The following is a 23,160-nucleotide window of genomic DNA, read 5'->3' on the forward strand; positions in this document are numbered from 1 at the left end:
TTTCTGGATTGTTATTCTGAAATTTTGTTTTACATATTTTTTCCCCTATCAACATTTAGGTGATTCCCATCTACTAAGCATCTTCACCATGTGACCCTTGCTATTTGATGTAAATATCTAAATAATTAATATTTTTGCTGTCACAGAAGGTTTTCTTCATGTTGTGCTAAGCATGCAATGAGGGAAAAACTTAATACACTGCACAGCTCCAGAGAAATGATGAACCCCAACCAGTTCTGTTGTCTGTGTCATTTCTGAAAGGGTTCATTTTGAATTGTATAAGGTTGGGGGGGAAAAATCACCATATTAACTGCAGGGGGGGAAAAAAAGACTTCATGGTTTGTAATGATTAGACTAGTAGATACAGTATCAACATTTGGGGTTTGAGGATTACTTTTAGTTGTTTTTTTTACACAATGTACATTTTTTACATAGGAAAAAAATATTCACAAGGATAAGCATGTTTGCATTTCTATGGTTTAATTGTCCAGATGAGAATATTATTTGGAAAATAATTAAAGTTGTTGATTATTTTGTGGTTCAGGTTGTTTTTCTTGGTTAGGCATCAGTGTACAAAACAATAAGATAATCTGTGAATAAATAAAGTAGGAAATCTTTATTTTGTTAGTTTGAAATAATTTTCAGGTGTTTGTAAAATGTTGGTTAATGTGTCTCATTTGCAATCATTGTCAGTTGGTGTCGTTTAAGATGGAGGACGATAAAACATTTTCATGAGCATGGCCTTATTTATATTACAGCATATTGGATGACTATCATTCATATTCCATTCACCCAGCTCATTGAAACATGGATAGGTTTAGGCTACTACATGATACATTTTTAGGTAGCTACAAACTAGCCTATGAATGAAAGTTTACAACGTAGTTGCACAGGTTGAGATACATTTTAGTAATCGGGTTGAAAGATGATACATTCAATACCGTCTTGCACAATATTGCCAGCATCTAGCTGATCTAGGGTGTGATCATTAGTCTAAAAGTTGCAAACGAGCGTTTTTTAACAGAATCTGCAGACTGAATACACCCCTGATCACATGCAAACACAGTTCACTTTCATAGCAGCTACATATAAACAGCATGATCCCTTTGATCGAGCTGGTTGTTTGAGTAGGCTAAACTAGCTAGCTGCATTCGCTAAGTAAGTGAAGTGAAAAAAATGTGAAATATAGCTCTCTTGCTTCGCCTTCATTTTTGAATAATTTAATTTGTTAACTGTTCAACTATTGTTTTTGTCTCTGAGTCAGCTACTCACCACATTGTATGCACTGCAGTGCTAGCTAGCTGTAGCTTATGCTTTCAGTTGTAGATTCAAACTTTGATTGGGTGGATAACATTTCAGTTCATGCTGCAAGAGCTCTGATAGGTTGGAGGATGTCCTCCGGAATTTGTCAAAATCACTTTGAAAGTATATGGAAGTGGGTGAGAACCCCGAGCCTCCTAGATTTTGAATTGAAGTCAATGTACCCCGAGGAGGACAGAAACTAGCTGTCCTCCGGCGACACCATGGTGCTTCCCTACAGAGTGCTGTTGAGACTACTGTAGAACTTCATTGCAAATCAGTGTGTTTTAATCAATGATTTGGTGACGTTAATATATTTGGTATAGTTTTATCTAAAAAGTATAACTATTTCTATATAGGAGATGTAAGAAGGTCAGGAATTATTTGTACTTTTTTTCCCTTCACATTTAACCAAATTTTTGGGGACACAAAACTACATCCTAACAGGTTACCTTTAGATGAGTCCTGTGACACTTGTGGGGAGGGGTGAAAGTAAGGCAGTATTGGCGGGTGTACGGCGTCCCGGCAAAATAGTGGAGGTACGCTGTACCGGTAAAACGTGAGCCTTTCACAATTAATACAACATGCCCAAAAAACTATAGGCCATTACACCTTTATTTAACATTACTGCATGTCAGCCGCATGAAAAATTTGCAAATGGACTGGAAACCGGTTGGTTTTCAACTCCATCTTTCATCGAATCAGATGGCTCATTCATCATAAAACCATTTGATGTTGCCAATTATTTTTATGATTACTTCATTGGCAAAGTGGGAAACTTTAGGCAGGAAATGCCAACAACGAACAGTGAGCCATCGTATTCATGCATAAAAAACTAATAATGAAAGAAAAGCATTGCAAGTTAGAATATTGTAAAGTTAGTGTGGGAGAGGGTGAAAAATTCTTAGCAATCAATATTGACAAACCTTCTGGCATTGACAACTTAAATAGAAAGCTACTGAGGATGGTAGCTGACTATAGCCACTCCTTTCTGTCATATTTTTAATCTGAGCCTAGAGGAAAGTCTGTCCTCAGGCCTGGATCTGAGCCAAAGTAATTCTGCTACCCAAGAGTGGAAAAGCAGCCTTTACTGGTTCTAACAGCAGATCTATAAGCTTGCTGCCAGCTCTTAGCAAACTGTTGGGGAAAAATTGTGTTTGACCAAATACAATGCTATTTCTCTGTAAACAAATTAACAACAGACTTTCAGCATGCTTATAGAAAAGGGCACTCACCATGTACTGCACTGACACAAATTACTGAAGATTGGTTGAAAGAAATTGATAATAAGATTGTTAGATTTCAGTGCAGCCTTTGATATTATTGACCATAACCTGTTGTTGAGAAAACATATGTGTTATGGCTTTTCAACCTCTGCCATATCGTGGATTCAGAGCTATCTAATATAACTCAGAGGGTTGTTTTCTTTAATGGAAACTTCTCTAATGTCAACCATGTAAAGTGTGGTGTACCGCAGGGCAGCTCTCTAGGCCCTCTACTCTTTTCTATTTTTACCAGTTACCTGCCACTGGCATTAAACAAAGCATGTGTGTCCATGTACAGTATGCTGAAGATTCAACCATATACGCATCAGCAACCACAGATAATGAAGTCACTGAAACCCTTAACAAAGAGTTGTAGTCTGTTTTGGAATGGGTGGCCAGTAATAAATTGTTCCTGAACATCTCTAAAACTAAGAGCATTGTATTTGGTACAAATCATTCCCTAAGTTCTAGACCTCAGCTGAATCTGGTAATGAATGGTGTGGCTGTTGAACAAGTTGAGAGGACTAAATTACTTGGCGTTACCTTAGATTGTAAACTGTCATGGTCAAAACATATAGATTCAATGGTTGTAAAGATGGGGAGAGGTCTGTCCATAATAAAGAGATGGTCAGATTTTTTGACACCACACTCCAAAAAGTAAGTTCTGCAAGCTCTAGTTTTGTCTAGTGTTGATTATTGTCCAGTCGTGCAGTCCAGTGCTGCAAGGAAAGACCTAGTTAAGCTGCAGCTGGCCCAGAATAGAGCTGCACATGTTGCTCTTCATTGTAATCAGATGGCTAATATTAATACTATGCATGTCAGTCTCTCTTGGCTAAGAGTTGAGGGAAGACTGACTGCATCATTTATTTTTATAAGAAACATTAATGTGTTGAAAATTCCAAATTGTTTGCATAGTCAACTTACACACAGCTCTGACACACACACCTACCCCACCAGACATGCGACCAGGGGTCTTTTCAAAGTCCCCAAATCCAGAACAAGTTCAAGAATGTGTACAGTATTATATAGAGGTATTATTGCATGGAACTCTGTTCCATCTCATATTGCTCAAATAAACAGCGAACCTGGTTTAAAAAAAACAGATAAAGCAACACCTCACGGCACAACGCCTCTCCCCTATTTGACTCAGATAAGTTGTGTGTATGCATTGATATGTAGGCTACATGTGCCTTTAAATGTATGTAGTTCTGTCCTTGAGCTGTTCTTGTCTATTCATTTTCTGTATTATGTCATGTTTCATGTTTTGTGTGGACCCCAGGAAGAGTAGCTGCTGCTTTTGCAACAGCTAATGGGGATCCTAATAAAATACCAAATACCCCCCCCAAAAAAAAATAAGCTCCAAGCTGCGTTGAGGTTTGAGGAGAACACAAAAAAAATTCAAGGTGGAGACGAGTAGCCGAGACACTCCCGGACAAGGCGGAGATGAGTGGCCGAGACTAAGGCACGAGTGGACAACAGTGGATTATCAAATTGTCTTACCCGGAACAAAAAATGACATTTGAAAAAAGCAAGTGAAAATTATAATGACAATCATTCAAACCACCTGTAAACCAAACTGGACAGGTGAAAAAAAACATGTAAAAAATAAATCACATTTGACACTTCAAAAAAGCAAGTGAAAAATTATAATTACAAGTGTTAAGACGTGTTTGAACCTTTTGGCTTCCATAATGGATGAATAATTTCAGGCTACAAGTGTAAGCCTAATGACAATCTCAGAATGTCATTGCAATACACGTAGGTGTTTTGTAAAAGTCTCTTTCCTTTCCTCAAATTGCAGGTGCACAGTGCACTATTGGGCCTGAAATTATTTTGTCAGTGGAAGAATGTGCGAGGGTAGCCTACAGGAACTCCGTTGTTAAGTGATTGTTTGACAATCAGATGAAAACATCATTACTGGTTGTGTTTATGCCACATTAAAAGGCATAGGCGGCGTGTCCATAAGGCTAGGGGAAGCTAAGCTTTCCCCAAAGTAAATGTAATTAAAATGACAAAATTATACGCCTATAACCGAATTAGCTTACTCTTGTCTATACAGAAAGAAATAAAATCATTCAAAATAGGCTACTACACCAGAATGCAGGATTTGGCCACTGAGGATCATTAGCTATAAACAATTCAAAATTAAACATTTTAAAAAGCTGCTGATTGTTTTAAATCACACAGCCTGCAGTCAAAAGGCCCCACACTTTGGTGACTTCGCGCTGCAAATACCAAATTGATGACTGTTGAGTTCAGACTGTCAGGGATAAGCAGAGAGACCCAGGCAGGCATATCGCAATACTTAAGAATACAAATCGCACAAATACTGTTTGAAAAGCAAATGACTATTGTTGTAATGATATGACAATGAAAAGACTTCAATCTGTCTCTTAGTTATCAAAATTCTTAACTTCATTGAGCGAACAGCAGCCTATCTTATTGGCTCCAGCGGAGAACATGGGCCTTATCCCCGCTGAGTGTGCATATTCACTGTTTTTGTCATTGGGTCAGTGCCACTTCTGTTTGTTTTTGGACGATAATCTCCTCCTCCAGGTTAGATGGACGTCACTGTGGCCGAGTGGCGCAGCGGTCTAAGGCAGACTGTCAGGGATAAGCAGTACTTATCGTAGGCGTCACTACAGACCTGGATTCGATCCAGGCCTGTATCACAACCGGCCGTGATCGTGAGTCTCATAGGGCTGCGCACAATTGGCCCAGCCGTCGTCTGGGTTAGCAGAGGTTTGGCCAGGGGGGCTTTACAAGTAGGCCATCATTGTGAAAATGATTTGTTCTTAACTGACTTGCCTAGTTAAATAAAGGTTAAATTTTAAAAAAAAATTAAAATCTTGTATTTGTGTCAGACATTGTTTGTCCGTGTCAGCAGAGTAGGCTACCGTGTAATTTTTGTAGTATAAAAAAAATGCATGCACGCACTTGGGTGTCCCGTACCAGTAAGAAATTAAAACTACCTTAACCCTGCTAGTGAGTCATTCGTTTATAGGCCAACCCGTTCTGAAGCTACAGACGTGTTCATGAGAAGACCAATTTTCTGGATGTTTCCTGGTCTGACAAACATCCCTGTAGCTCTGCCACTTTCCACAACAAATGCGTAAGGCCGACATCGGCGGATGCGGTAGATTGAAACAGAGCCCACGCAAAAAAACAGATCTCTCTAGTTAAACAGACAGATTTTTATCAACTCAACGCTTTCGCACAAATTTCGGGATTTTAGCAACGTTGCTAATCTTTACGTCATTACATTAGTCCGCACTTGAGCATTGTTAATCTGCCCCTAATCTGATGGAAGACATTTCTGCTTAGTGAGACCCTCAGTAAAGACTGATGGGGGATAAAAAACGTTCTAGATCGTTCTTGTTCTTTCCACAAACATGTCAGAAGACAAGGTAAATGTCACTTCTTATCATTGTGTATATACTCTTCTCTATTGGAAGAATCTAAACCAGGGGGGAATTCATTCTGCAGATTCTGTTGCAAACGTTTTTAAAACGGAAGCAAACTAAACAGGGACTTACCTGAATATGTCCAAAAGAAACTCTTGTTTAAGTTGCAAACCTGAACTATTTGGACTAATGATTACACTCTAGGGGTGTATTCATTGTGCCGATTCTGTTGGAAAACTTTCACTCAAAACGGAAAACGTTTAGCAACGAAAACCAGAGTTCCTATTGGACAAATTCATTTAGGTCCCTCACCGTTTCATTACGTTTTCTCTGTTTGGTTCAACTTCTTAGGGCTGCAATCCCGTTAACGGGATCGATATGACAACAGCCAGTGAAAGTGCAGGGCGCCAAATTCAAACAACAGAAATCTCACAATTAAAATTCCTCAAGCATACAAGTATTTCACACCATTTTAAAGATACACTTCTTGTTAATCCCACCACAGTGTCYGATTTCAAAAAGGCTTTACAGCGAAAGCACCACAAACGATTATGTTAGGTCACYGCAAAATCACAGAAAAACACAGCCATTTTTCCAGCCAAAGACAGGAGTCACAAAAAGCAGAAATAGAGATAAAATTAATCACTAACCTTTGATGATCTTCATCAGATGACACTCATAGGATTTCATATTACACAATACATATATGCTTTGTTCGATAAAGTTCATATTTATATCCAAAAACATCAGTTTACGTTGGCTCCATGTTCAGAAATGCCTCCAAAATATCCAGAGAAACTGCAGAGCCACATCAAATAACAGAAATACTCATCATAAACTTTGATGAAAGATACATGTTTTAGATAGAATTAAAGATACACTTGTTCTTAATGCAACCGCTGTGTCAGATTTCAAAAAAGCTTTACGGCAAAAGCACAATATTCAATAATCTGAGAACAGCGTTCAGCCACAAAAGGAAGCCATACAGTTACCCGCCAAATTGTGGAGTCAACAAAAGTTATAAATAGCATTATAAATCTTCACTTACCTTTGCTGATCTTCGTCGGAATGCACTCCCAGGACTCCCACTTCCACAAGAAATGTTTGTTTTGTTCGGTAATGTCCATCATTTATGTCCAAATAACTATTTTTGTTAGCGTGTTTGGTAAACAAATCCAAAGTCAGGAAGCGCGTTCACTAAAAACAGACGAAATGTCAAAAAGTTCCGTAACAGTCAGTAGAAACATGTCAAACGATGTATTGAATCAATCTTTAGGATGTTTTTAACATAAATCTTCAATAAAGTTCCAACCGGAGAATTCCATTGTCTTCAAAAGTGCGATGGAACAGAGCTCCCTCTCATGTGAACGCGCATGGTCAGAGTTTGGTCAGCTCAGGATAGACCTGACTCATTCCCGTCTCCTTCGGCCCCACTTCACAGTAGAAGCATCAGACAAGGTTCTACAGACTGTTGACATCTAGTGGAAGCCGTAGGAAGTGCAAACTGACCCATATCCCACTGTGTATTCGATAGGCGATGAGTTGAAAACCTACAAACCTCAGATTTCCCACTTCCTGGTTGGATTTTTTTCTCAGGTTTTTGCCTGCCATATGAGTTCTGTTATACTCACAGACATCATTCAAACAGTTTTATAAACTTCAGAGTGTTTCCTATCCAATACTAATAATAATATGCATATATTAGCAACTGGGACTGAGGAGCAGGCAGTTTACTCTGGGCACCTTTTCATCCAAGCTACTCAATACTGCCCTGCAGCCATAAGAAGTTTTAATTAAACGGTAAACGATTTTCGATTTTACTTAATCGTTGCAATACTTAATAAATACACCCCGGTGGCGATCTTAGTTGTGGAATGACTTTCGGCCTCAGCCGACAAGGCTTTCCCTACCATTTACATTTTAGTAATTTAGCTCTTATCCAGAGCGACTTTCAGGAGCAATTCAGGTTAAGTGCCTTGCTAAAGGGCACAACGACAGATTTTCACCTAACCGGCTCGAGGATTTGAATCAGCTACCTTTCGGTTACTGGCCCAACACTCTTAAATCACTAGACTACCTGCTGCCCAGTATCAAGAGTTTGGCTAGTGGGCTAGCTAATGAAAATATGAATCATGTTTTCAATACAGTGACCAAATGTCAGCTAAGCATTATGTAGAATTGTGAAACATATTTTAGCAGTGTGTATGTCAATGTTTTCTCTATGTAAACATTGTACCAGCAGTAACTAGTCTTAGAGGACTGGAAATATGTTTATCAACGAACATAGCTATTTGTCTTAAATCACACGGGGTATAAGCTAATCATCTTGATTTAATTCTCCCATCAGATGATATTCGACCCCAACATGACCAAGAAGAATAAGAAGCCTTTCATGCTGGAAGAAGACAGTGGAGACAGAGTGGGAGAGGACACACAGCAGGTGGAGGCCAAGGAGGTGGAACCTGATGGTGGGGAGGACAGATGCCGCGTTCAAAACTCTGAAAAATGCGAGGTCAAATCATGACATCAGTGATCTTCAGGTCAGAAAGTCGGAGCTCTAGAAAGAGGCCAGAGTTCTCGAGTTGGAATTCCAAGTTGAATGAACGTTCAAATCGCTTGTTTTTTTCCGAGTTCCTAGTTGATTTGAACGCACTGAAGTCAGAAGTATGAGTTTTTCGAGTTCCCAGTTCCCAGTTGTTTTGAATGAGGCAAGAAAGTTCAATCTGGACAATCTCGAAGGAAGGGAGGTAGGACGGCTCACACCTGACAAAGAATTATGGCTGAATCTCAATGGTCTTTCCTCAAATTATTTTGTCCTCTCCTTCCATCCTTCACACACTTCCTCCTCAAAATGTCACAGGGATGTGAGGAGAGGAAACGTGGAAACAAGGGCCTTTTCTCATTTGGGCAAAAGTCTGTCCTCTGTCCTCTTTCCACTCTCCTCCGTGAACCAGAAACTGGTAAGTTTTGAAATCTGCGACACCCCCTTTGAATCAGCAATAGTTTTCTCGAAATAGAAAAAGCATGTAAATATTTTAAAACGATACGTTGCTTATCCTTTTATCTGTAAAATGTGTTGCACAACTAGCTACATTTAGTTTTTATCACTTTATATATTTATTTTGGGATTCCACCCTATAAACGTAATTTGCCTAATGACGCGTGATTGGAGAAGGAGTCTCATTTCATACAAGTGCATTTTCGGTCACTTTCTCTCTCCTTGTTGATTCTCCTAGATTACCTTTGACCTTTTTCAAAGGGAAGCCAGAGTGGATGGAGGAGAGAGGATGCAGGAGTTGAGCAAATCCAATTGAGAAAAGGCCAAGGAACAGAGTAAACAGGAAATGTTCCATTAGTGACATCCCGCTCTTTTAGACCACTGATCTGTCATGATTGGAAAGGACACAATAAGACCAATATCAGTAGTGTTCTGATAGGTGATACAGCAGACCATCTTGAATTGACAATATTGTAATTTTGCTCAAATCCTTAGAGCAATCCGACGATCTTGATGGCTTGAACTTTTACAACCAGAAGAAAAAGAAGCCAAATAAAGTGTTTGATAATGACATTGAGGAGTGGATAAAGGTATTTTATAAGACTTGATTTACATGAAAGAATAAGAGTATATACCTGGATTGGAGCCATGTCAATGGGAACCATATCAACTCTATATTAAATTGAACAGCCTTGTGTTTGTTTCCAAGGCTTTGGGGCACCACATTTCTTGGTGAATTTTTCCTTTGAGTCTTGTCACATCTAATTTGCCACTGTAACAAGTTTTTCTGACAGGTTCTCTCAATCCGTTAAAAACAGGAGCTGAAAATGCAAGGAGAGCAGAGCAAGGCAGTAGGAGATGACAACCTGGAATCTTCAGTTGCCAGCAAAGAAAAATGAGTCCTAGAAGGTTGATTTCCAGGAGGAAGGAGAGATACTGGAGATGGTATTTGACCTTGTAGTAATTATTCACTTTAGTGACGGGCAGTGTCTTGAATGCTGATGTCTGTCTTATACATTCCTTTCAATGAGTACAATTGTGTTAAAATATGACCATGTGGTGTTTTTGCTTTAGCTCTTGAGGATGAGGGGAAAAACAATGATGGCCTCTCATTCAGCTCCCAGTCTGGTCCGGCGTGGGTAAGTACAGACAGACTCTACGAACATGACGAGGTAGGCGTACTTACTTCAATTCAGTCATGATTATTTTAAATAATATTGTAAAGGGCATTTGGTTATATTGATTCAAGGCACGGCCTCAGGCTGTTGGTTCCTGCAATTCTAATTGCACTAGTTTGAGAGAGAGTCTGATGTTCATAATGTGATGTCAGCTGCTGTGTCTTCAACATTATGCGGGACAGCTTTGTATTCTGGACATAAAGTACATTTCTTTGCCAAATGTTTTGCAGTTTTACTTTACTTGTCACGCCCTGATCTGTTTCACCTGTCTTTGTGATTGTCTCCACCCACCTCCAGGTGTCTCCTGTTTTCCCCATTAGTCCCCGGTGTATTTATCCATGTGTTTCCTGTCTCTCTGTGCCAATTTGTCTTGTTTTGCCAAGTCAACCAGCATTTCTCCTAGCTCCTATTTTTCCCAGTCTCTGTTCTTTCCTAGCCCTCCTGGTTTTGACCCTTGCCTGTCCTGACGCCGAATCCGTCTGCCTAACCACTCTGCCTGTCCTGACCTCAAGCCTGCCTATCCCCTGGTACTCTGACCTGGTTTATGAACTCTCGCCTGTCCCCAACCTGACTTTTGCCTACCCCTTTTGGTATAATAAATATCAGAGCTCAACCATCTGCCTCCTGTGTCTGCATTTGGGTCTCGCCTTGTGCCCTTATATTAGTGCCTTATTGCAAACAGGATGCATGTTTTGGAATATTTGTATTCTGTACATGCTTCCTTCTTTTCTCTCTGTCAATTAGGTTAGTATTGTGGGGTAAATAGTAACTACAATGTTATTGATCCATCCTCCGTTTTCTCCTATCACTGCCATTAAACTCAGTTACTGCTTTAAATATCACAGCTCAGGCTAAGACCCAGATGCAGACACAGGAGGCGGATAGTACGAGTCAGAGTTTATTACAGTACAAGGGACAGGCAATCGGTAGGTCAAGGCAGGCAAAGACTCGTAATCTAAATTACCGGGAAACAGGTATGCTGACCTCTTGCTCCGGGAAGAGCAGGGGCTGATATCCCAGTGAACACTCAAAAAGGCGAGAGACCAGTAGCAGAACAGGGAAGGGTATCGCGGGCATATTCCACCCACACAACAAAGAGTCATCTCCAGGTCCTGATTGCCTTGCTCCGACTGGCCGTTAGACTGGGGATGAAAACCAGAGGACAGGCTGGCCGACGACCCAATGAGGGTGCAGAACGCCTTCCAGAACCGGGATGAGAACTGAGGACCATGATCAGAGACCATGTCGACCGGAAGTCCATGGATCCGGAGGTCGTGCTACACCATGAGCTGGGCCGTCTCCTTAGCTGAGAGCAACTTAGGAAGGGGGATAAAATGGGAGGCTTTGGAAAACCGATCTGATGGAGGGAGACCCGTGACGAAGTCCAAGGGTACATGGGAACGGGGCGGTGAGGAACAGGGAGTGGTTAAAGGAGGATAGCCAGAGCTTGTTGTTCTGCACACACAAAGTGCAGGCGGCAACGAACGCGGAGACTTCAGGAACCATGGGCCACCAAAAACGTTGTCTGATGAAAGCCAAGGTTCGACGGGAGCCAGGATAACAGGTGAGTCTCGAGGAATGCTGGGAACACTGCGCCTTGCGGACCAGACTCTCTATTCCCCAGATGATAACAGCCACTAGACAGGRAGTAGGGAGGATGGTCTTGGKGWYSAAAGCCAAGGTYCGACGGGAGCCAGGATAACAGGTGAGTCTCGAGGAATGCTGGGAACACTGCGCCTTGCGGACCAGACTCTCTATTCCCCAGATGATAACAGCCACTAGACAGGGAGTAGGGAGGATGGTCTTGGGGTCCAATGGAGTAGTAGCGGGGCTGTACACATGTGAGAAGTGCTTCAGACTTCACATTCTTGGACCCTGGGCGGTAGGCAATAGTGAAATGGAAACGAGTGAATAACAGGGCCCATCTCAACTGCCTGGAGTTGAGGCGCTTGGCGGTGCGGAACTATTCCAGGTTCTTATGGTCCGTCCACACCAAGAATGGATGTTCCGCCCCTTCTAACCAGTGCCTCCACTCCTCCGACAGCATCTTAACTGCGAGCAATTCTCGATTTCTCACGTCATAGTTCCTCTCAGTGGGGTTAAGACGATGGGAAAGGAAGGTGCAGGGATGCAGCTTCTGGTCCTAGGCAGAATGCTGGGACAGGACTGTCCCCACTTTGACGTCCAAGGCATCAACCTCCACCACGAACTGACGGGACGGGACCGGATGGATTAAGATGGGAGCTGTAGTGAATCGCTGCTTGAGGTCTGAGAACGCCCGGTCAGCTGTTGGAGACCATATTAATGGAACCTTGGGATAGGTGAGTGCAGAGAACGGTAGAAATTAGCAAACCCCAGGAAACGTTGCAGCTGCACTCTGGATGTGGGTTGAGGCCAATCTACCACCGCTCTCACCTTGACAGGGACCATCTGAATATTCCCTGTAGCGATGACGTATCCTAGGAAGGAGATGGTGGAGCGATGGAACTCGCATTTCTCCGCCATCACGAAAAGCTGGTTCTCCAGGAGACGCTGGAGGACCTGTCGGAAATGGAGGACATGCTCTTGAACTGACCGGGAATAAATTAGGATGTTGTCGAGGTAGACAAACACAAATCGGTTCAACATGTCACGGAGCACATCATTGACCAGGGCCTGGAACACTATGGGAGCGTTGGTCAGTCCGAACGGCATACCAGGTGCTCATAGTGCCCGCTAGGCTGTCCTCCATCTCGTCTCCTTCCCGTAACCGAACCAGATGGTAGGCATGCCAAAAGTTCAACGTGGAGACCACTCCCTGGATAGGCTCGAAAGTCGAGGAGATGAGTGGTAGCGGGTAAGGGTTTTTAACCGTAATGTCATTAAGGTCCGGGTAGTCAATACATGGACGCAGGGTCAAATCAAATCAAGTGTATGTAAACCTGTCTCTTATACACATCTAGATGTGTATAAGAGACAGGGTCCGGGTAGTCAATACATGGACGCAGGGGGGGGGGGGGGGGGGGGGTGCAGATAGACGCATAATCCCTGCAGCGAGAGAGTCCTCAATGTGCCCCTCCATCGCATTCATATCCAGACCCAACAAGGAACAAAGTCACCCCCGAGGTGGTGCGGTGCGCCCAGGCGAGGGTTGATTGCACAGTCATAGGGCTGACTCGGAGGAAGAGATGTGACACGGTTGAGTTGAAACCCTCCCGTAAGTCCTGGTACTCCGCGGGAACGGCGGAGACATCAGAGGCTTTACCCAAGCCCGCCGGGAGATGTCCTGGGGTAGGCTGTGCCGACTTCAGACAATGTGCATGGCAAAACGGACTACAACCCATGATGGAACCCGTAGCTCAGTCGATTAGGGGGTTGTGCCTCTGGAACCATGAAAACCCCTAAACCATGGGTACATGAGGAGACCCCAGGAGCAGAAACTGCATAGCCTCACTGTGGTTCCCTGACACTCGCCGTTTGATTGGAACCATATTGTGGGTGACTCTGCCAATAGAGTGCCCATCCAGCACTCTGACGTTCATCAGGATGGAAAGGAGTTGAGTGGAGATACCCAGCTCCGACACCAGGGTAGTGTCCATAAAGTTCTCGTCAGCCCCAGTCAATGACCACCTGCACGGATTTGGACTGGTCTCCCCACAACAGGGTAGCATAGAGGGGGTTACAAGTAGTGAGAGATTGGAAACTCCCCGTACGGCTCACCAGTGTACTCGTACCGTCTGATGAGCCTGTTTTTTTAATGGGCATGTAAATAAGAAATGTCCCGTAGCTCCACAATACAGACAGCTCTTGGATTTCAGTCTGCGTAAGAGCTCAGCGGAAGACAATCTACCTCTGCCCAGATACATGGGCTCCGGAGAAGGCGAGTCGACAGCCCTCTGTGATTTCCGAGGGAACTCGGGTGACACCAGATTCTCTCGTAAATGTAGACTTCTGAGATTTCCAGGATTCCTCGGAGGCGAGGTGGAATTCGAGGACGAGCGAGGGCGACAGAGAACACACCCCCTCTCCCTCCTACATTCCCGTAGCTGCCCATCGATTCGGATGGTCAAGGCTATGAGGGAGTCGAGGTCCATGGGCAGCTCCCGGGCTGCGAGCTCGTCGTTAATCTCCTCCGATAATCCTTGAAGGAACGTGTCGAACAGGGCTTCCGGGTTCCATGCACTCTCAGCCACCAACGTGCGAAAATCCACTGCATAGTCTGCCACACTACGGAAGTTTTGACGTAGTTGGAGCAGCTTATGAGCAGCCTCTCTCCCGGACAATGGAGAATAGAACTCTTTTCATAACTCCGCCACGAACTTCTCCAGACTGAGGCAATCTGCATCTGGGTCTTAGCCTGAGCCGTGATAGTACGAACTGGCCATGACTGACCCAGAAAAGGCAGGTATAAATACACATGAGGTAATGGGAGACACCTGGTGGGGGTTGGAGACAATCACAAGACAGGTGAAACAGATCAGGCTGTGACATTAAAGTCACCATTGGCCTCATGGTGAAATCCCTGAGCGGTTTCCTTCCTCTCCGGCAACTGAGTTAGGAAGGACTAGGGCTGTGGGGGTCACGAAATTTCGTCAGCCAGTGATTTTTCAAGCAAATAACTGTCGGTCTCACGGGAATTGACCGTTAACGAACATAAACACATTTAGCATCTCCTGGCATCCACACATAGCCTACAAGCCACTGATGCAGACCTTTGCAACAGCTACATTTTAAAAAGTTTAATAAATCCATGTGATATAGCCTACACTTTCACAAAAAAATCCATTATTTCTTTTAGACAGGTCTAAAGAAGCATGATAAGAAGAAAATGTTGTCTATTTCAGAAGAAAAGAATAGCATACTCTGAGTTGTCCTTACATTAGGTCCTGATGTGGCTATGCCAAATTGCTGTGGGCTACACTAGTTTATTTAGCAGACAAGATTTGCTTAGAATACCGTGGCATTATTTTATATTATGAAGAATTCAATTGAACAAAGCTGACTAAAATATAAATATTTTCTCCAAAGCATGTGAGCGAGTGCGCACATGCAGCTATTTTTTGTGTGAAGGAGCTGTGCAAGGATGCATTGGTCTCGCAGGCAAACCTCCAATTTTTGGTTTTCTCAGCTGTGATAGATTCTTTCAGAGCCTCTCTCTATTCCCTCCAAGTGAGCATTCTTCCTACATGTTTTTCTTCCATCGTATATAGCTCACATATCGGATGTATTCAGGGAGCTAGGTTTCTGTATCACATGTACCTTTTTCACACGGCCGAGCTGTACTTTAATGGATACACACATCCACCATAGCTACTGGATCTGTGTTGGAAAGGACAGTGCGAAAATAAAATATACAAAGCAGTACATTTTCAGCAGGATAGTGTAAAAAGGGTAATGGAGTGTCTGTTTTTACATTTTTCTTGTCTACCCTCTACTGCTTTTTGTTTTAGATTTTTTTAAGGGGTTTACATACACTTAGGTTAGAGTCATTAAAACTAGTTTTTCAACCACTCCACAAATTTCTTGATAACAAACTATAGTTTTGGCAAGTCGGTTAGGACATCTACTTTGTGCATGACACAAGTAATTTTTCCAACAACTGTTTACAGACAGATTATTTCACAATTCCGGTGGGTCAGAAGTTTAAATACACTAAGTTGACTGTGTCCTTAAACAGCTTGGAGGCCTCTAGGGCACTGCATCGCAGCGCTAGCTGTGCCACCAGAGACTCTGGGTTCGCGCCCAGGCTCTGTCGCAGCTGGCCGCGACCGGGAGGTCCATGGAGGCCACGCACAATTGGCCTAGCGTCGTCCGGGTTAGGGAGGGTTTGGCCGGTAGGTCCTTGTCTCATCGCGCACCAGCGACTCCTGTGGCGGGCCGGGCGCAGTGCACGCTAACCAAGGTCGCCAGGTGCACGGTTGCACGGTGTTTCCTCCGACACATTGGTGCGGCTGGCTTCCGGGTCGGATGTGCGCTGTGTTAAGAAGCAGTGCGGCTTGGTTGGGTTATGTTTCGGAGGACGCATGGCTTTCGACCTTCGTCTCTCCCGAGCCCATACCTACCTACGTACGTATGTATGTAGCGATGAGACAAGATAGTAACTACTAACAATTGGATACCACAAAATCCGGGAGAAAAAGGCGTGTATGTATTTCAAGGACAACCTTCAAACTCATCATGGGAAAATCAAAAGAAATCAGCCAAGACCTCAGAAAAATAATGGTATACCTCCACAAGTCTGGTTCATCCTTGGGAGCAATTTCCAGGTATTGGAGTGGCCATCACAAAGCCCTGACCTCAACCCCATAGAAAATTTGTGGGCAGAACGGAAAAAGCGTGCTACTCAGCTACACCAGCTCTGTCTGGAGGAATGGGCCAAAATTCATCCAACTTATTGTGGGAAGCTTGTGGAAGGTTACCCAAAATGTTTTACCCAAGTTAAACAATTTAAAAGGCAATGCTACCACATACTAATTGAGTGTATGTAAACTTCTGACCCACTGGGAATGTGATGAAAGATATAAAAGCTGAAAGAAATAATTCTCGTCACGATCGTCGTAGTGAGGAGACCAAGGCGCAGCGTGATGATAATCCATCTTCTTTTAATAAAGAAAGAACACTGAACAAACTATACAAAATAACAAAACAACCGTGAACGCTATAAACACTGAGTGCAGACATGCAACCTCACATAGACAATAACCCACAAACCAAACTGGAAAATGGCAACCTAAATAGGATCCCCAATCAGAGACAATGATAAACAGCTGCCTCTGATTGGGAACCAATCTAGGTCACCATAGACCTACATATGCCTAGACTACACACACTCACCCAGACATACAAAAACCCTAGACAATACAAAACAATCATATCCACCCTCGTCACACCCTGACCTGACCAAAATAATACAGAAAACATAGAATACTAAGGTCAGGGCGTGACATCTCTCTATTATTATTCTGACATTTCACATTCTTAAAATAATGTGGTGATCCTAACTGACCTAAGACAGGGAATTTTTACTAGTATTAAATGTCAGGAATTGTGAAAAACTGAGTTTAAATGTATTTGACTAAGGTGTATGTAAACCTCCGACTTCAACTGTACATACAGTTGAAGTTGGAAGTTTACATACACTTAGGTTGGAGTCATTAAAACTTGTTTTTCAACCACTCCACAAATTTCTTGTTAACAAACTATAGTTTTGGCAAGTTGGTTTGGACATCTACTTTGTGCATGACACAAGTAATTTTTCCAACAATTTTTTACAGACAGATTATTTCACTTATAATTCAGTGGGTCAGAAGTTTACATACACTAAGTTGACTGTGCCTTTAAACACTGTGAGAAGTACTCCCTATCCTATCATAAGTTTCTCAGAGTTCTAGCCAGGTCGGTTCAAACACAGTTTAATTGTTCTCGGTACTTTCCTAGGCACACACACACACACACATTTATCTCCCTCCCAGTCCAACCTAGTTGGACTTATGTTTAATACTTTAACTATTCCTTATACATGCTACATATCTATAATCCCTAATGGTTAAGTTTCAGGGTATAAGTATTTAATCATTATCTCTAAACATATCAATTATTTTATCATCTGATGAAACAAAAATGTAACTGTTTGGCCATAATGACCATTGTTATGTTTGGAGGAAAAAGGGGGATGTTTGCAAGCCGAAGAACACCATCCCAACCGTGAAGCACGGGGGTGGCAGTATCATGTTGTGGGGGTGCTTTGCTGCAGGAGGGACTGGTGCACTTCACAAAATAGATGGCATCATGAGGAAGGAAAACTATGTGGATATATTGAAGCAACATCTCAAGACATCAGTCAGGAAGTTAAAGCTTGGTCGCAAATGGGTCTTCCAAATGGACAATGACCCCAAGCATACTTCCAAAGTTGTGGCAAAATGGTTATGGACAACAAAGTCAAGGTATTGGAGTGGCCAGCCCTGACCTCAATACCATCGAAGAACTGAGTTTGAATGTATTTGGCTAAGGTTTATGTAAATTTCCGACTTCAACCGGATGTTATGTTGGAAAAATAAAATAAAATGTATTTATAAAGCCCTTCTTACATCAGCTGATATCTCTAAGTGCTGTACAGAAACCCAGCCTAAAACCCCAAACAGCAAGCATTGCAGGTGTAGAAGCACGGTGGCTAGGAAAAACTCCCTAGAAAGGCATAAACCTAGGATGAAACCTAGAGAGGAACCAGGCTATGAGGGGTGGCCAGTCCTCTTCTGGCTGTGCCAGGTGAAGATTATAACAGAACATGGCCAAGATGTTAAAATGTTCATAGATGACCAGCAGGGTCAAATAATAATAATCACAGTGGTTGTCGAGGGTGCAACAGGTCAGCACCTCAGGAGTAAATGGCAGTTGGCTTTTCATAGCCGATCATTCAGAGTATCTCTACCGCTCCTGCTGTCTATAGAGAGTTGAAAACAGCAGGTCTGGGACAGGTAGCACGTCCAGTGAACTGGACAGGGTTCCATAGCCGCAGGCAGAACAGTTGAAACTGGAGCAGCAGCACGACCAGGTGGACTGGGGACAGCAAGGAGTCCTCAGGCCACGTAGTCCTGAGGCATGGTCCTAGGGCTCATGTCCTCTGAGAGAGAGAGAGAATGAAAGAAAGAATTAGAGCGCGCATACTTAAATTCACACAGGACACCAGATAAGACAGGAGGAAAAACAGGGCTCCGGGCAGCCGAGCGGAAATGGAGGAAAACTCGCCTCCTTGCGGACCTGGCATCCTTTCACTCCCTCCTCTCTACATTCTCCTCTTCTGTCTCTGCTGCTAAAGCCAMTTTCTACCACTCTAAATTCCAAGCATCTGCCTCTAACCCTAGGAAGCTCTTTGCCACCTTCTCCTCCCTCCTGAATCCTCCTCCTCCCCCTCCTCCCCCCCTCCTCCCTCTCTGCGGATGACTTCGTCAACCATTTTGAAAAGAAGGTCGACGACATCCGATCCTCGTTTGCTAAGTCAAACGACACCGCTGGTCTGCTCACACTGCCCTACCCTGTGCTTTGACCTCTTTCTCCCCTCTCTCTCCAGATGAAATCTCGCGTGTTTGTGACGGCCGGCCGCCAACAACCTGCCCGCTTGACCCTATCCCCTCCTCTCTTCTCCAGACCATTTCCGGAGACCTTCTCCTACCTCACCTCGCTCATCAACTCATCCTTGACCGCTGGCTACGTCCCTTCCGTCTTCAAGAGAGCGAGAGTTGCACCCCTTCTGAAAAAACCTACACTCGATCCCTCCGATGTCAACAACTACAGACCAGTATCCCTTCTTTCTTTTTTCTCCAAAACTCTTGAACGTGCCGTCCTTGGCCAGCTCTCCTGCTATCTCTCTCAGAATGACCTTCTTGATCCAAATCAGTCAGGTTTCAAGACTAGTCATTCAACTGAGACTGCTCTTCTCTGTGTCACGGAGGCGCTCCGCACTGCTAAAGCTAACTCTCTCTCCTCTGCTCTCTCTTCTAGACCTATCGGCTGCCTTTGATACTGTGAACCATCAGATCCTCCTCTCCACCCTCTCCGAGCTGGGCATCTCCGGCGCGGCCCACGCTTGGATTGCGTCCTACCTGACAGGTCGCTCCTACCAGGTGGCGTGGCGAATCTGTCTCCGCACCACGTGCTCTCACCACTGGTGCCCCCAGGGCTCTGTTCTAGCCCTCTCCTATTCTCGCTATACACCAAGTCACTTGGCTCTGTCATATCCTCACATGGCCTCTCCTATCATTGCTATGCAGACAACACACAATTAATCTTCTCCTTTCCCCCCTCTGATAACCAGGTGGCGAATCGCATCTCTGCATGTCTGGCAGACATATCAGTGTGGATGACGGATCACCACCTCAAGCTGAACCTCGGCAAGACGGAGCTGCTCTTCCTCCCGGGGAAGGACTGCCCGTTCCATGATCTCGCCATCACGGTTGACAACTCCATTGTGTCCTCCTCCAGGCGCTAAGAACCTTGGCGTGATCCTGGACAACACCCTGTCGTTCTCAACTCACATCAAGGCGGTGACCCGTTCCTGTAGGTTCATGCTCTACAACATTCGCAGAGTACGACCCTGCCTCACACAGAAGCGGCGCAGGTCCTAATCCAGGCACTTGTCATCTCCCGTCTGGATTACTGCAACTCGCTGTTGGCTGGCTCCCTGCCTGTGCCATTAAACCCTACAACTCATCCAGACGCCGCAGCCCGTCTGGTGTTCAACCTTCCCAATGTCTCTCACGTCACCCCGCTCCTCCGCTCTCTCCACTGGCTTCCAGTTGAAGCTCGCATCCGCTACAAGACCATGGGGCTTGCCTACGGAGCTGTGAGGGGAACGGCACCTCCGTACCTTCAGGCTCTGATCAGGCCCTACACCCAAACAAGGGCACTGCGTTCATCCACCTCTGGCCTGCTCGCCTCCCTACCTCTGAGGAAGTACAGTTCCCGCTCAGCCCAGTCAAAACTGTTCGCTGCTCTGGCACCCCAATGGTGGAACAAACTCCCTCACGACGCCAGGTCAGCGGAGTCAATCACCACCCTCCGGAGACACCTGAAACCCCACCTCTTTAAGAATACTAGGATAGGATAAAGTAATCCTCCTAACCCCCCCTCCCTCTTAAAAGAGTTAGATGCACTATTGTAAAGTGGTTGTTCCACTGGATATCATAAGGTGAATGCACCAATTGTAAGTCGCTCTGGATAAGAGCGTCTGCTAAATGACTTAAATGTAAATGTAAATGAGAAATACTCCAGATATAACAGACTGACCATAGCCCCCCGACACATAAACGACTGCAGCATAAATACTGGAGGCTGAGACAGGAGGGGTCAGGAGACACTGTGGCCCTGTTCGACGATACCCCCGGACAGGGCCAAACAGGCAGGATATAATCCCACCCACTTTGCCAAAGCACAGCCCCCACACCACTAGAGGGATATCTTCAACCACCAACTTACCGTCCTGAGACAAGGCCGAGTATAGCCCACAAAGATCTCCGCCACGGCACAACCCAAGGGGGGGGGGCAACCCAGACAGGAAGATCACGTCAGTGACTCAACCCACTCAAGTGATGAACCCCTCCTAGGGACGGCATAGAAGAGCACCAATAAGCCAGTGACTCAGCCCCTGTAATAGGGTTAGAGGCAGAGAATCCCAGTGGAGAGAGTCAGTTATAAATTCTTCTGTTCTAGTTAAAAACAAGATATCATCCAGTAGGCCTTGATTCAATTTCAAACATCCTCGCCCAAGTAGAAATTATGTAAGAGTAATATATATGCCAATTATGTGATGGTCCGACCGCATTCTGTCCCCTATCAACACTTTTTTAACTTTTGGTGCCAGAGAGAATGACATAAGAAAGTAATCAAGACGACTAGACTGATTAAGCCTCTGCCATGTATATCTCACTAGGTCGGGGTATTTAAGCCTCCATATATCCACTAATTCCAATATATCCATGACATTCATGATTTCCTTAAGTGTCTGGGGTGATATTTTGTAGTGTGGTTTCCTTTACGGTCCATAGAGGTATTTAAAACCATCTCCCACCATAATAATAGAGTCTAGTGTTACTGGTAGAGTTGATCAATTATTATATATATATTTTCAAAGAAGCTTGGATCATCATTATTTGGACCATATAGGTTAATAAGCTATACCTGTTTATTGTCCAATAACATATTTAAAATCATCCACCCCTAAAGAAAAAATAAATAAACAGTTGTGGGACACACACACACCCATACATACTCATACACACTCAACCCCTTTCCCCCACAACAACCATAGACTCAGATTCTCAACAGTTGCACCATCCCAGATGTCAACTCAAGAAAGGTCTTGATTTACGAATGCATATACAGTTGCAGCTTTTACAGGCTTATCTGAGATCTTTATACTTCATCATAGCAGACTGTCAGTGGGTGAAAAGAGCCAGATGTCCTTTAATAAGAGCACATGACTTTCAAATTGAGACTACAGAAAATGTGGGAGAAATTAGGATGACATCTATATGGTGTGTGTGAAATATATAATAACATACACTGAGTATACAAACATTAAGAACACCTTCTCTTTCCATGACATAGACTGATCAGTTGAATCCATGTGAAAACTATGATCCCTTAGTGATGTCACTTGTTACATCCACTTCAAATCAGTGTAGATGAAGGTGAAGAGACAGGTTAAATAAGGATTTTTAAGCCTTGAGACACTTGAGACATGGATTGTGTATGTGTGCCATTCAGAGGGTGAATGGGCGAGACAAAATATTTAAGTGCCTTTAAATGGGGTATGGTAGTAGGTGCCAGGTGCACCGGTTTGTGACAAGAACTGCAAGGCTGCTGTGATTTTCAGGGTCAAAAGTTTCCTGTGTGTATCAAGAATGGTCCACCACCCAAAGGACACCCAGCCAACTTGACAACAGTGGGAAGCATTGGAGTCAACATGGGCCAGCATCCCTGTGGAACGCTTTCGACACCTTGTAGAGTCCATGCCCCAACAAATTGAGGCTGTTCTGAGGGCAGGGGGTGAAACTCAATTTAAGAAAAACACTGAGCAGGCACCTTGGATAAAAGAGGTTGTAGATTTCAAATAGTAAACAATAATTTACAAGCTATCCACATGGTATCAAAGAAACTCCTGATTTGTTCAAAAAAGCAAATACAAAGTCTAGTTCAAATTATTTTTTACCTGATTTTTACAATAACAAAACAAATATTCAACTTTATTGCATGACTGTTCCATTTTTAAGAGAATATGTTATTTGGTTTGCCTTGTTGATTATATTGAATAGGTAACACCCAAATAAATGTTTATCATGCAAACTAATCCTTGAAGGTGTGTAAACCTCGTTTTATATCATGGGAGGAATTAGAACAACGTCAAGATCACCAGATATCACCAGCGATTTCGATTTAACTACTTTTTACATGTAAAACCCGTATTTCATTGTGAGATGAGATTATGTGTGCAGCGCGTCTGCAATGAATACTACCTGGAACCGGTCCTAAATTTCCGACGC

At 43.6% G+C, this 23,160-nt stretch overlaps 1 pseudogene; it reads left to right on the plus strand.

The window, feature by feature from the left end:
• Positions 1 to 5,956: 5,956 nt before the first annotated feature.
• On the plus strand, positions 5,957 to 12,380 carry LOC111976877 (eukaryotic translation initiation factor 2 subunit 2-like; annotated as a pseudogene).
• The last annotated feature ends 10,780 nt before the right edge of the window (positions 12,381 to 23,160 follow it).

Source organism: Salvelinus sp. IW2-2015, linkage group LG17 (assembly GCF_002910315.2).
Source record: "Salvelinus sp. IW2-2015 linkage group LG17, ASM291031v2, whole genome shotgun sequence".
NCBI lineage: Eukaryota > Metazoa > Chordata > Actinopteri > Salmoniformes > Salmonidae > Salvelinus > Salvelinus sp. IW2-2015.